The sequence below is a fragment of the Ochlerotatus camptorhynchus genome, unplaced genomic scaffold (genome assembly GCF_037179485.1).
Source record: "Ochlerotatus camptorhynchus isolate MF236.1 unplaced genomic scaffold, CSIRO-AGI_Acam_v1.1 ptg000324l, whole genome shotgun sequence".
Taxonomy (NCBI): Eukaryota; Metazoa; Arthropoda; class Insecta; order Diptera; family Culicidae; genus Ochlerotatus; species Ochlerotatus camptorhynchus.
In genome coordinates this window covers 2419466-2433751 of record NW_027040812.1, presented here as the reverse complement: position 1 = coordinate 2433751, position 14286 = coordinate 2419466, and the positions used below count along the sequence as shown (strand labels likewise).

General features: G+C 37.1%; 1 protein-coding gene across 1 annotated transcript in view; it reads left to right on the top strand.

The window, feature by feature from the left end:
- a (arc) overlaps positions 1-14286 on the top strand; it is a 263963-nt gene that overhangs the window by 22118 nt on the left and 227559 nt on the right. The gene's annotated exons all lie outside the window — the stretch shown is intronic.

Here is a 14286-nt window from a genome sequence, read left to right as displayed (position 1 = left end):
CTTTAGGTGCAGTTCAATTAACTTAACTAGGAACTTAAGCAGAACTTTAGGTGTCGAAAGTTGAGAACATTAGAGAAGTTTTTAGATTTTTAGGCAAATTCATTATTTTTTTAAATGTTCAGAGTACTTGAAGGATGATAAGTGATCTTCAGAGCAGTTGCTTTAATTAATTGCTGCAACTTTAAAGAATTTCCAATAAAGTATAGATAGGGTTAACTACCCCATTTCTGCCCTATTAAGCACAACCCGCACTTAGTCTTTCTTAATCTAGTGTAGTTTACCACCAAACGGAATGTTATTTGTTCTGATGGCTTCCAAATTTATTTACCTTTCCGTACGTACCGTAACATTTGATAAAGAGAAACAAATTGTTGAGATATTGTTAAAAGTCTAACACTGTTTCTTGCGCCAAACTCCACCTACGGATTCTAAACTGGACCTAACGCATTGAAACGCCATTGAAACGCCAATGAATTCACTTCGGCCTATCGGATGAAGATAAATATTTATTCGGTCGGAACGCTTCATTTGTTTTTGAGAATATTGGGTGCAAACATTCATATCACGCGTTCTTATTGACTTCGTTCGGTAGCATTAGAACTGAAATATCGTACCAAATGCAAAATTAACCTGTTAACGCAGAAATCATGGATTTATTTGATGTTTTCTGCTTAATATAATTTAAGCTATTTCTAGTAGATCGTAAAACTTTTTGCACTGAACGGAAATGATTGGGCTTCTAAATTGACATGCTAAGTTTTTTTTAACATGTATAAAAAGTTTGTTGTTGAGTTAAAAGATATTAGGACATACAAGTTTAGCCAGGATCACTTGGAATCATTCTTCGCGGCTATCCGAGCAAAGAGTGGCTCTAGCAACTATTTTTCACTGGAAATTCTATGTATGAGTGCTCATTGCAAGACAGCCTATATTAAATTATGTAAGCCATAGTCTGTACGGGGTATTAGGACCTAATGCCATGTTCAGCTTGATTTGTGAAAAACTCTCTTATCAATTTCAATTCATCTTACAATAATTCAAATTTGTGTTACTCATTTTCAACTACTTTTCGAAAAATCACTTGTGGCCTTTAGAATGGTTCACGCTCAAGTGACCTTTACCTAATTTTGATTTTTTGACACTTGTTTCGTCCATTGTGAATATCTAAAATTGTAAAATTTATATAACAAGCTCAACTAGTCAAATATAATCTAACGAGAAGTAAGAAATTGTAGCAATCTGATATATATGGTTCATAGTTGGTACGGCGTTTACATTTTATCAATTACTAACCCCGAGTGTTTTATCAATTTAATAACTAACCTGCTTTCTCACGTAAAAATATCCGTATTGGTCATAAGGGAAAGAAAAGGCTCCACCGTTTCCACAGCACACGTTCAATCTTGAAGGAACAAAAATAATCGATCGCATCTACCGAAGTTCTGCTTTATCGATGCTAGAAATGTGTCATATGAACAACACAGCTTTTTTTTTGTTTATTGATTTATTTGACAAGGCTCAACCGAATTAACTTTACACAGCCGAGGATTCTTGTTCACTATACAATACATCTTAATATAGTCAAAAGGTTCAACACAATAAACTTTTTATCTTCCGCTATCCAATAAGTCTCATCAACCAGAACGGGAGCCGCTTCCAGTGTAAGGTAGATATCGGCAGAATTACAAAATTGCTTGCATCAGCCTGTTTTCCCACGTTCTGTCGATCCTTTTCAATCATGTGAGAAAATCCGTAGTGAATATCCCTATGTATATCCCATTGGTCGAGACTGTTTATCAAGAATGGTAACAAGTGTTCCGTCAGAGAGGCTATTCTCTAAAACTGGAGAAACCACACAGAATCGATATCTGCTCAATGCAAAACGCATAGCTCAATTAGTTTTCTTGGGATCCCTCTCGGATGAGTTTTGAGATATCTGAACTAAGCACTTTCCGTACTTACCTTCTTTTACACTCCGACCATCTAATCGTTTTGTGTCATATGTTAATCTTTCGTTTTTAAAATCGTTCATTTAATAGCAATAAAACGAATATTATAGCCTGTTAAATCACTCACCTAATCAAGTATCCTGAGCAAAAACTTCCACATGTCAAATGAAACCAAAATAGTAATTTACATTCTCATGTATGTATGTGACGCTCACAACTTTTACTGCGTACGTACTACACAATTTATTTCTAAATGGTATCAATCATCACACTAAATGACTATTATAAGTAAAATGTCATAACAAGATAGCTTATGTTACGTAATATCAAATTTAGACTGAACTTAATTGGCGTTAACAATTAGCAATTGCCGTTAACCTGTACCAACTTTCCTATGATCCGTTGTATTTGAAACATGTTTGTGCCATTTTGAAAAATGAATCAATTCAAAAGATCGATTCAAAAAGATCGATTCAAAATTAATGATTGATTAAATCGGTGAATCGATTATTTAAAAAAAAATGAATAGTTCACTAAGATCGATTCTTGCTTCAAGATCGCCCAATGCTAGGCTCAACACAACGTACGCTGGTATTCTCTAAAGAGCCTGCATTTATAAAGAGACGACATGTCAAAATTGGAACAATCTATTGTCTGTCAAAGTCATAGGAAAAGTCATTCCAATCTAGCAGAAGACCTGTCAAATGGATAAGATGTCGCCTCTTTATAAATTCAGGCTCTTTAGTTTTTTTTTTGTTTATTAATTTATTTGATAAGGCTCAACCGAATTATCTTTACAGAGCCGAGGATTCTTGGCACTATACAATACATCTTAAAACTATAGTCAAAAGGTACAACACAATAAACACTTTATCTTCCGCTATCCAAAAAGCCTCCTTCATCAGAACTGGAGCCGCTTCCAGTGGTTTCATTGTATGGCAAATTGTTGTACGCCAACGAGGGTCAGAGCGCGTCCATTGCAGCAATGGACGCAAAACGTGGTCAGCACTCACACACTCATCACGAAACGGTTGCTTTCCAAAGTCGACGACGCATCGACCGAAAGAACTGCTGATGAAGAACAATGAGGAGGACCACATAATGGTTGCTGCCGAGAAAACAGACGATCGCGTAGCACACATCGAGAGTGGCCTGCTTTTGTCGACAGCCGAGTGAACACCAGGCTCTTTAGTATTTTCCACAACGTGAGAGCAAATCTGTCACGCAGAGAACGATCACGAAACAATACACACAATCAGATTGAACAAAGCACGAACGAGTCGACATAGATAAGCTTTATCTACTTTTGTGTATGCTTTATCCCACCATCTTTCTCAAAATGATCGTAGTAAAGTGTAGTGTCGTATAGTGTCAAATGTTTATTAAAATCAAACTCAATGTTAGTCCTGTCAAATTACCACCAAATAGTACCATAATACAGCATTTAAAATACAGGAACCATACAGGAAACTCCTCCAAGCTTATCGTGGCAACAATCAAACTTTGACGACAAACGGTAGACTGTGTATGTTCATGTTATATCAATGTTTAATGTTAGTAGTAGTCTTAATAAATTGTAATATTTTTTACTTTACCATTGAAAAAGGCCATAATGAACGGCCGAAACGTCGGGAAATGCAGAACTAACCCTAGACTGAGAAAGCCATATAAAAGAAATCAGTATGAACACAAATTTTGATTGTCACGCAATAAGCCTGATAGAAATGGAATGGAATGATGTGGAATTAGAGATTAGTATTCCCAAGCAACACACAATTTATATAACAGTTTATATAACCTTGGACTGGTTTCGATTGTAAAGAAGTTTACTCAACATAATTACATGAATTTGTGTTGCTTGGGTTCGCTCTTATCTTGTGATTCCATACAATAAACGCCAAATATATGCGGTAATTAACCAAAATCTGAACGACATAAATCAATTTCGTCTGTACTGCTGATTTTGTCTTCAGTCGAATCCAAACATGTAGTGTCTTCGGCAGAAAAAAGTTTAGAAATGTCGCGACAGTTTGTCCAAATTACGTTTCAGTGTACTTTTATTGTTGATAGGTGATACATTTTAAAATGGTTTCATATCAGTACTGAACAGGATCAGTTATCCGCTAGATTAAACAGTGCAACATACCCAAGTAACCATAGGCACGTTATTTCGCTTTTTTGGCTATATACAGCTGAACAACGGCTATACCAGTGTTTGTAAGTTCTGATGTGGCCCGTATTTAGCCAAAAAGGCGATATAACGTGCCTATGGTTACTTGGGTAATGCTCTCAGTTTGCTGTGTTAACCGTTAATCTATTCAAAATTAGATCATTCGTGACTTGTCCGAAAATCGGTGCCTGAGAGGCATGGATCTTAACCACTACACTGGTCCCGCCCCCTTGTCTGTTGTAGCTTTTTTTTGTATGAGGGGCTCGGTGGCCTTAAAGTAGTAAATTTTGCTTGAGTGCAAGCACAGGCTCCTTCACGTTAAAGAGCTTCAAGATCACAACGCTTGGTCGTAGTGTTTTGCGGACAAATTCCGTCGTTACCGCCGTAGCCGGCTTCGAATAGTTAAAACATCAGCTCGATCATAAGTGGTGTATTGTAATATGAGGGGTTTGGTGGCCTCAGAGTGCCCAAAAAAGTAGTGTCAATACATGTTCAATATGATGCACATAAATGGAGCGTCAAATATCATATAAATTTACATTATAAATCGTTTCAAGTTCTCTTTTAGAGACGAACCAGCCTGAGGCTGAAAGTCTCTTTAATAAAAAAAACAAAAAAAAAGTGTCAAGGTCTGAGACATTTCATGAAATGTTGCAAATGTTGTATACAAAAGCCAATCTTTGTAAACAAAATTGCATAAAAGTTGCTCGTTTGCGTTAAATGAAACAAAAGTTTACGTGTATGAATGTTTACATCACAATTAAAATTCGAAAACCGTTGACTTGATATAATCTTCATAATGTTTTTTCTTCTCTTTGCAGGTATGTTACTGAGATGCTCATTCAGGTTCATTTGTTAAATGTTGTACCCAAGTAACCAAGAAACCTGCTAAATAATTTGCCTTTTTTCAATATATGACGACTATAACAGGCTACCAATGCTTTATATTAGCCGAATATAAAAAAGATAATAAGCAAGCTAATTAGCTGGGTAATGCACCTTAGAGTAACCTAGTAAGTCACAGTAAGCTTCTGTTAAATTTGTCAGCATTGTCTAACGGAATTAGTGGCTTCAGAACCAGAAACTTATTACAACTCTTAAAGAAATTGATCCGTTTATACAGTAGATAATGCACGTACTACTAAGCCATATACATTTCCACACATCAAGCTGCCACCGTGTGCGTCCCCCCATCATAGTCAACGTCGTCGTCATGGTCACTTGGTCGGTGATGGCCGAATTGTTATGCTTGAACTGCTAAAAGTTAGAGCCGGTACTTCCATATCAACCGCAACATATGGACGACGATGGTAGGTAGCTACGTATGGTGGAAATGCTTTCACTTACATACAACTGCTACGTTGTAGTTGTTGTGATTGTGCTAGGGAAAATTTACACGATGCAGAGAAGAAGAAAAACTGAATGATCAGCAGCAGCCAGCAGTCTAATGTTTAATGGAAAACAGGTTTTAACAAAAGCGTATACGATTATTGAACAGATTTCGAAAATTTTCGGTGCTCTGCTACAAGGAGCTTAGCACGGCTGCTGTTGGGGAAGGGTTCATAATTGATTCAATTTCTATCAGATTTTTATAGCTGGTTTGATCAAACTTTACAGTCCACGTCTGGTAGTAATCAGTTATTAATGTGATCAGAAATTGATTGAATCAAACGGAAGGTTGATTAAATTCGATAATTGATACGACTTTGACCTACTGGTTTTGGAATTATCAATTCGCCGGGTAATATTGTAAATTGGTTGTTCGTGTCTTTTGTGCTGCTTTCCCATCTCGGAAAGTACATGGAAGTGGGTTAACATATATTATCTTAAAAGCTAAAAGAGCAAGTATTTTTCATTAACCAATTAAACAATCAAATTTGCTTCTAGAAAGTCACCCATAGTATTTTCGTTTGCTCTCAGTGTCCTGTTAGTATTCCACAGTTGGTAATTAAGAACTTTCTAATATTATACTTTTTTCATTTGAATTTTGTAGTTTAGTTTAGTCTAGTTAGGTCAGTAATTATGCAGATTTAAAAGGGCTAAATCCTTGCGAATCGAATTTTCAATGTTGTTGAAAAATACAATTCATACAATATTTAGACTCCCTGCAATCTATCGCAATCCTAACGACGGTGGTATTTGCCAAACCACACGGAATGCGGTTAAACTGGACAATTTCAGTGCATTGATCAGAGGCCTACTTCTAAAATAGCGCACCATCTATCTACGTTTATTGTGCCATATTGAAACCGACACAGACTACGACGATGACCGACGGTTCAACCAAAGAACTTCACCGTACGGGGTCCAAAATGTATAGGTACCAGTTTACAGCGCAATGTGGCCACAACATATAGCAACACATGCCCACGTCTCTCTTGCCAGACTAACGGACTCTACGGGGTCCATAAAACAGACAAAAACAATCGGTTTACAGTCGTGCCCGCAACGCAACCTGGGCCAGATGATAGCAATTGGATTGGAATTGCAATCAAGAAAGCCTAGTAACTTGAACCAGATTGAACGCTTTGCTAACTCGAAGAGATTGGCCATTTCTTTGGTACCACCGCTAGGTGTAAATGTGAAGCAATCAAGGAACTGCTGCTTACCCAATTCCATCGGGCCACCACCAGGGAGCGCTCCATATGCAGTGTATAGTCTGTATAGTCGGCCGACAAATAAACAAAAGCACTGCCAAATGTGATCGATAATTACTGAAAACGGTTTCTTTCTTTCTCGTGCTTCTATCCACGCGGAGATTGTACTACTCGTTAGAAAAATTAACTTTAGAGCATAAGACGAGCGAACGATAGGCAAGATCAACCAACCAGGGGCGCATTGATGTGTGAATTTCTTTGTAGATAGCAGCAGCTTTTCTCTCAGCAAACAACTGCTGAATAAGTGTATATTTAGACACAAGTTTTTGCATGTCCATGATAGTTTCTTCGTAAACAATTTCACTCTGAGCTTGTTACAATAACAATAACACACACATCAACTGTTTGCGGAGATATTTTATTTTGGAAGACAGTAGCAGGTCAGTTACGGCTGACGTCCGGTGAAAATTGACGACGACCTGTAGGGCTAATCGCTTCACTGGTCGCCTCAACTGAGTCACGACGGATTTCTCACGTGGAACACACATCGATACATAGGCAGAGTGTGGATTGTGTAGAAGATATGAAAAGCCCACCATGGTCAAAGTGAGAGTACCTTTTGCTTTTCACGGTCAAAAGAAAGCATGACGGAAAAAAAGGTACGATGTTGTTGGAGCACAGTGCGCATGCTATGGTGAGGGTAGGTACGGTGCTGCACTAATCCAATTATGCATGCACAAGATTGGTCATGCCATTGCGATGCTTAGCTGTGTGGAAAACACAGTCGAATGACAAATTGGAGACATTTGTTCCAGTATCGATCAGTTTGCTAAAACTGGTGGCAGGCGACTTTTGTACAAGGAGATTGAACTTTGAAAAGGAAATGTTGTAGAATCTATCGAATGCTCAGTTAAAATTTATAATTTTCTGAAAGAGTCGCCACTGAAGACACTTTTATGCAAAACGGGTTATTTGTTATCATGAAAATTTAATTGCCCGATCATGAAAATTCAATTGCCCGATAATTAAAAAAAAAATCAAAATAGCTATTTCTGACGAGTGTACCCCATTAGGCATAAATACGTTATGCATGCGGACGTAAGGCATACGTACGTTAGGCATAATCGACGATAGACTTAAGGTGATACGATACGTTACACTTTTTTTTTGTGCTTCTTTTCCCTCCATTCTATGTGTCAGTGAAATGATTATCATTGATGCTGTACGGGTGTGAGTGCACTGTCGCAACTACCATAAACATAGCAAGTTATGTTAGTTATTAATAGATCGAATGTGTAACAATTAATACACTGGAGTCGCTTTTTACGCGGTTTTTTTTTACACGGTTTTTTTTTACGCGGTTTTTTTTTACGCGGATTTCGGAATTTACGCGGTTTTTTTTACGCGGATTCCGGAATTTGCGCGGTTTTTTTTACGCGGATTTTGGTTTTTTTTTACGCGGATTTCAGAATTTACGCGGTATATCGCTTTTTACGCATTTTTTTCTTACACGGTCTTTTTTTACTCGGTTTTTTTTTTACGCGGATTTCGGAATTTACGCGGTTTTTTTTTACGCGGATTCGGGAATTTACGCGGTTTTTTTTTACGCGGTTTTTTTTTACGCGGGACGTATCACCCGCGTAAAAAGCGACTCCAGTGTATAAAGAATAAGTGATATGTATCTTACTGTAAATTTCAACCTTCGTCAACTTTTAAATATTATCTATTTATCATCCAATATTGAAACCATTACTACATTTCTATTCAATTTACCAATATTAACGATCTAACACCTGGCCGGCGCCGGTGGTGTAGTGGTAAGCGTGACTGCTTTCTCACCCCAATGCGTCTGGGTTCAATCCCAGCCGAGGTCGGTGGGATTTTTCTGAGGCATAAAAATCTCTGGTCACGTCTTCCTTCGGAAGGGAAGTAAAGCCGTTGGTCCCGGCCCATATGTGTGTTTGAATGGGTGCGATATCCTACGCAGGTGTGGAAGCTGCCTTCCTGCACATTCGATTGCCGTCAATGGATGGCAATCGATGTCCGTCGGTGATTGGCACTAGATTGCGGAACAGAGACCGACGTTAAATAAAGGAAAGAAGAACGATCTAACACCTCCCAAGGACATCCTTTTCTATACAGAAAAAAAGTAAGAGGTGTGTCCAAGACTCGACCGTAGATTTGACGTAGGATTACGAACGATTTGATGTCACAGCAAAAGTATAGTAAATATTAAATTGATTTCTTCATTCAATTTGATAGTTCTGTTTTTGAGGTGATCTGACGGTGTCCTGGACGATATGTCTTGGATACAAGTTCTTACTTGAACGTTTTAGTTAACTCTTTTATCAGTCATTTGTGGTCCTGAAAGGACCGATGGGTTCTAAGCTTGGAAACCAGTTTAGAACAATGCTGTGAAATTTTTCCTCGATGTTTTTGGAGATGATAGCGATGCGGAAATGAAATATGTATTATGGAAAACACATCGATCACAGAAACTGAACAAACCGGATACGTTTATTATTTTTGATGCAAATTTTAAGCCCCTTCTATAAAGAGAATCCGCAAAAATTTCCAGAAATTGTCTGAAATGCTTACCACTTCTCTGAAGTTTTTAGAATTTATCTGAAGGTTGTTTAACTTCACTGTTTCTCTTGATTTTAAAATGATTTCCTGGCATTCGCAAAACTTTATTGAAATTCATAAAATTTTCTGAGTGGTCGTAGAACATTCCTGGAGTTTGTAGAGCTTACATTTCCTCGAAATTCGCAAACATATTTTGAAGTTTGCAGAACGCCTTAAGGTTTACCGAACTAATCTAATCTTATCTAATCTAACACCAACACAGCCAGTTCTTGAAAGCATCCTGGAAAATGATATTTGCCTACATCATTTTTCTTGTCTATTTGATAGATGTTTCACATCGAAGATGCGTCACACATATCAAAGCGGCCAGGCCTACTGTGCAGCATTTAAGGGGCAAGATGATTCAGAAAACATCGGGCCTGTTTAAGGTTCAATTTACTTTGATGCATTTTTTAAAAATTCAAAAGCAGTTTTTTTTTGACGCATTATTTTAGATTTTAAAAAGCTCGCGTCATTTTGTGTAAAATATTAAAAGGAATCGAATAGTGCGAGCTTTTTGCAATCTGTAATAATGCGTCGGAAAAAACTGCTTTTTAAATTTTCCAAAAAGCATCAAAGTAAATTGAACCTTAAATCGAAGATTAAAACACGATGCTTCAGAATCCAATAAAAGGATGAAACGTGGACATCTCGTACCGTACGTTCCGATTTTGGTAATTATATGATTGGCTAGAAAGGTTAAGTGATGCTCCATTTTCTTCTGACGGTTGGGACATGAGCACTAGCTCTTGTCCTAGCCTTTTATGACTTAAGGCTTTAGCGCCATTACTCGCTTTCTGAAAAGAGAAGAGGGAAAGGAAAAGGAGAAGGACAAAGGGAAAAGGATTATGTGAAATCTATGAACATAAACAATATTTTTGATTTGCAGCAATTTGAGCAATGCATAATCAGCCCTTGTGGTTCGCTTCTCCGTGACGTCGTTGCAAACGAAAGAACGTCGGGGGTTCACTGAAGGAGTTTGTTTTCGCTCCTGCTGCCTTCTGAAGCTCTGAAAAAACTTCATGGCACGGGTTTTGTTGAGAGTCACGGAAAGACAGCTCCAAACTTGAATAACTTTGGAAATCACTATCAGATTGGTTTTTTTACTGTTTTAAAAATATGCCGAAATCGTTTCTCCGAAAAAAATCACAGCAAAGAAAATGCACGTCAAACTTGTTCGAACGCCTTATGGTTTACCAAACTTCACTCTGGATTAGATCAAAGGCGAGGGGCACGCAATAACCTTTAACTCCTACGCAAGCCTTTTTTAAGTACAATAATTACAGTTAACTACATGATTAATTACTTTAATTACGAGCGTCGGATTTTTTTTTGATTTAATTACTTTTAAGTACAAATTTCAGCTTTAATTACAAGTCGCATAAATTAAGTACATTAACTCCATTAATGTACAGCGACAAATGTATTTAAATTACCCCCAGCGTACCGTTAGACCCTTTCGTTATTGGCCCGTGAAACAAAAATTTCACAGGCCCTTTTGCTACGTTAAGGATAATGTCAGCTCTGATAGATTGTATCGCTACCGCTGTTATGACTTCAGAATAGATCCTATAAACATACATCTTCTGGGACTTACGAGGAAATCTACGTTGGTGATTGGCGCCAAATCACATGCAACGATCGGTTCGTGATGGGAAATGTAGTCAGATTTCAATACTGCCGAGGTGTAGGCAGGGCAAAAACCTATACCCTGGAGCACGCCCCTGTTATAGCGCCGAAGAATGCGACAATGAAAGGAATGTTTGTTTGTGCTAACTGGTTCAACCTAAGAAATAACGGATTTAATTTGGTGGATGTGAACGAAAACAGAATAACAATAGAAAATTATGTTAAGCACGTTTTGCCACTTTGTATTTAACCCCAAAATGTATGGTTAAGGGGAAGTTTACTGCCCCGAAAATATAGTTTTTTCGACACGGTTTTTTTTTAATAATGGGAAAAATTATCAAAAATTCAAGAAAATTAGTTTTTTCTCAGATTATTAACAAAATTTACATGTAAAAATATTATTTATTTCTCCACGGATACGAATTTCGTTCATTCAAATCAAAAATAAATCTGTTTATACTCTAAACATATGAATGATTCAAAGTAAATTGAAAACATGTTTAAAACTAAAATATGTATTTTGAATTAAATTCAAAAGCATGTTTTTTTTAGCAATATAGAAATCAATCGTATTTGAAAGCATCAGTCACCGATGTGTCTGTGTTTGACTGGATTATTGACCCCCCTCCCCCTGCGTAGACAATTGTCCATACAAAAATGTTTAAATTTGTATGGGCCGTGCATAATTGTCAACCCCCCCTAAACTGTCTACGTAGTTTATGAACAACCCCTAAGAGAAAGAGCTGAACGGACACTGGAGCTGGTGAATACTTTGGACATTCACACGCTGCGCTACTTCCGGGAAAAAATCGCAGCTAGTATGCAATTGTCTTCCCGGCACCGATAACTTGAGCGTGTCAAGTTGATCGGTAACGATCATTTCGTGTCCTGTGCACATGGGACTCATCGTTTCCTATCGATTTGGAGTTCTACCCATAGTATTGTTTAGTTGACCCATGGAAAGATGAACAATGGGGAGGCGAATTTCATAAGTGCTATCGCGTCAATTCTGAATACGGATGTGATCATATGTTGGCGATAATACAAATAAAAGCACACAATTGGTTTGAATCATCTTAGTGTCTGCAACCAAAACCTGATTATATTTTTTTTGTCAATGAACTGTGCCTTAAATCTGTTAATTATTATTAGTATAATAATATTAAGTTTGAAAGAAATATTGAAATAATCGAAGAATTCACGCGTAACATCATTCCATTGAATCTGTTAATTCAGGCACAAGCTAATATCATCATCTGTCGAACTGTGCTGCGAGCATGGCTTAAAATTCGAACATTTTTTGATCGGGAGGAAATTTGCTCGAGGAATTGCTTGAATTAAGGAAATGTAAAATTTGAAGACTTGTCGTCACAACTAAGTGATTCCCATTTCATTTGTACGGCAATCATGGCCCTCATTATGCGTATCACTTCCTTTTCACTGTATATTGTCGCTAGAGTTGTAGACTGATATAACCTACTCGTGACAATCGATTTTATTCTAGTTCTGCATTAAAGCGCATTATTTAACGAATACAGTGCACTAGATACGACATTATGTTGAACGTACAAAACGAGAGTGAAATCGATTGTCGCGAGTGGATTATTTCAGTTTCCAAGAAATTTAGTATAAGTATTCGCAGAATTGGTCATGTTTGTAGTCTAGTAAAACATTAATGGGCGTATTTCGGGGTGTAAGAAGTGTTTTTGAATAAATTGATTCATTCGAGTATGTGTTAAGGGTTTTCTTTTTTTTTAATAGTTTAAGAATAAAGAATGGGGTACGTTTTTAATTACATTTGTGTAATTTTAATTACATTAATTACAGAAAATAAATTTATAATTACATTAATTACGTAATCAAATTGAAGTACGTGTTAATTACACTGGCACTGCTTTGATTACGCGAAATTAAATTTAATTACATGAAATACTTAATTTTCATTTTTAATTATTTAATTACATAGTTGTACACCTTGTACTTTAAATCCAACGCAGTCAAAAAGGCTATTGCGTGCCCCTCGGACGCGATACAATCTAAAACGATAATTTTTTACTATCCAACTAAAATAATAACAACAAAAAACGAATAAAATAACGCGCTAAATTTACAAGTTAAAATTCAGTGCTAACATTTGAAAACGGTACAAAAGCCATTTGTAAACAATTATTGCTTACATCGCACCAAACTCGTCTGTTTTTCTGACTTTGCAAAGTGCTGAAACGGTAATAAAACTGCGCTTCTGCAACCAATCGTCTTGATTCAGGGCAGTTATTCCTCACGGAGCAAGCAATAAGTGCTATGAAGGTATACGAGACGATTCGACATAAAATAGCACTTTTACTTTTCAAAATCAGTTAAATAGTCTAGTTTAGTGAGAAGTATACAATAAGATGTATCTTGAAGTTGTCAGAATTTTGGAGTTCAATCAAAAATCTTAATTGAGGGGGTTGGAAGCAAAGGGGTGCAAGTGATTTTGAGCGATTCTTTTCATCGATTTTTTTTTTTATAACCAAAATGAAAATGAAATCCCGTCCTGGCGATTCGTTCAACGGGATTTCCAATGATTTTTATTTAGTTCACTTCAACTAAACAACCTTAAGGCCTTAGAAAAAACTAGCCTTATGCTCCATGTCCGAGTGAAGTGGGAACACTTCTGGAAGTCTGGAGGAAATTTCCAAAACCTCACTCAGTGCCGTAAGTGCCAGGGATGGGGTCACTGAACTAAAAATTGCTACATGCCAGCTAAATGCATGAACTGTGGTGATTCCTCTCACGCAAAGGACGACTGTCCTGTGAAGGAAGATCCTAAGAAATTTAAATGTTCAAATTGTGGTGAAAACCACAAATCCAATTTTTGGGAATGTAAGACTCGCAAAGCGATCCTACAATCTAGTTCTAAGCGACAGGTAGGAAACGCTCCACGTTTCCGACCAGGTACAAATTGCTCTGCTGTTAACAACTGTCAGTGAGGAACAAATTCTACATTCGTACCCGTAGGTACAAATATCACCCCTGCTTCAAATGTTTCACCTGTACCTACTCCCCTCGCTGCTAACAATGTTCAGCGAGTTAATGGAGCTACCTTTGCTGCTATTGCAGGGGGTAGAAATCAAAATACTAACCAACGTAATTCTACGTAATTCTACGACAATTTTGACTTAGTAAATATTACCGTCTCAAAAATTGAATTTTTACAGAAATCATTAATTGACATGATTTCTGATATGGTTAAATCTAACTCCATGTTTGATGCTAGTAAAATTTGCAAACAATATTGTCATGACTTTAAAATTCAGTACTGAATTTTAAAGCA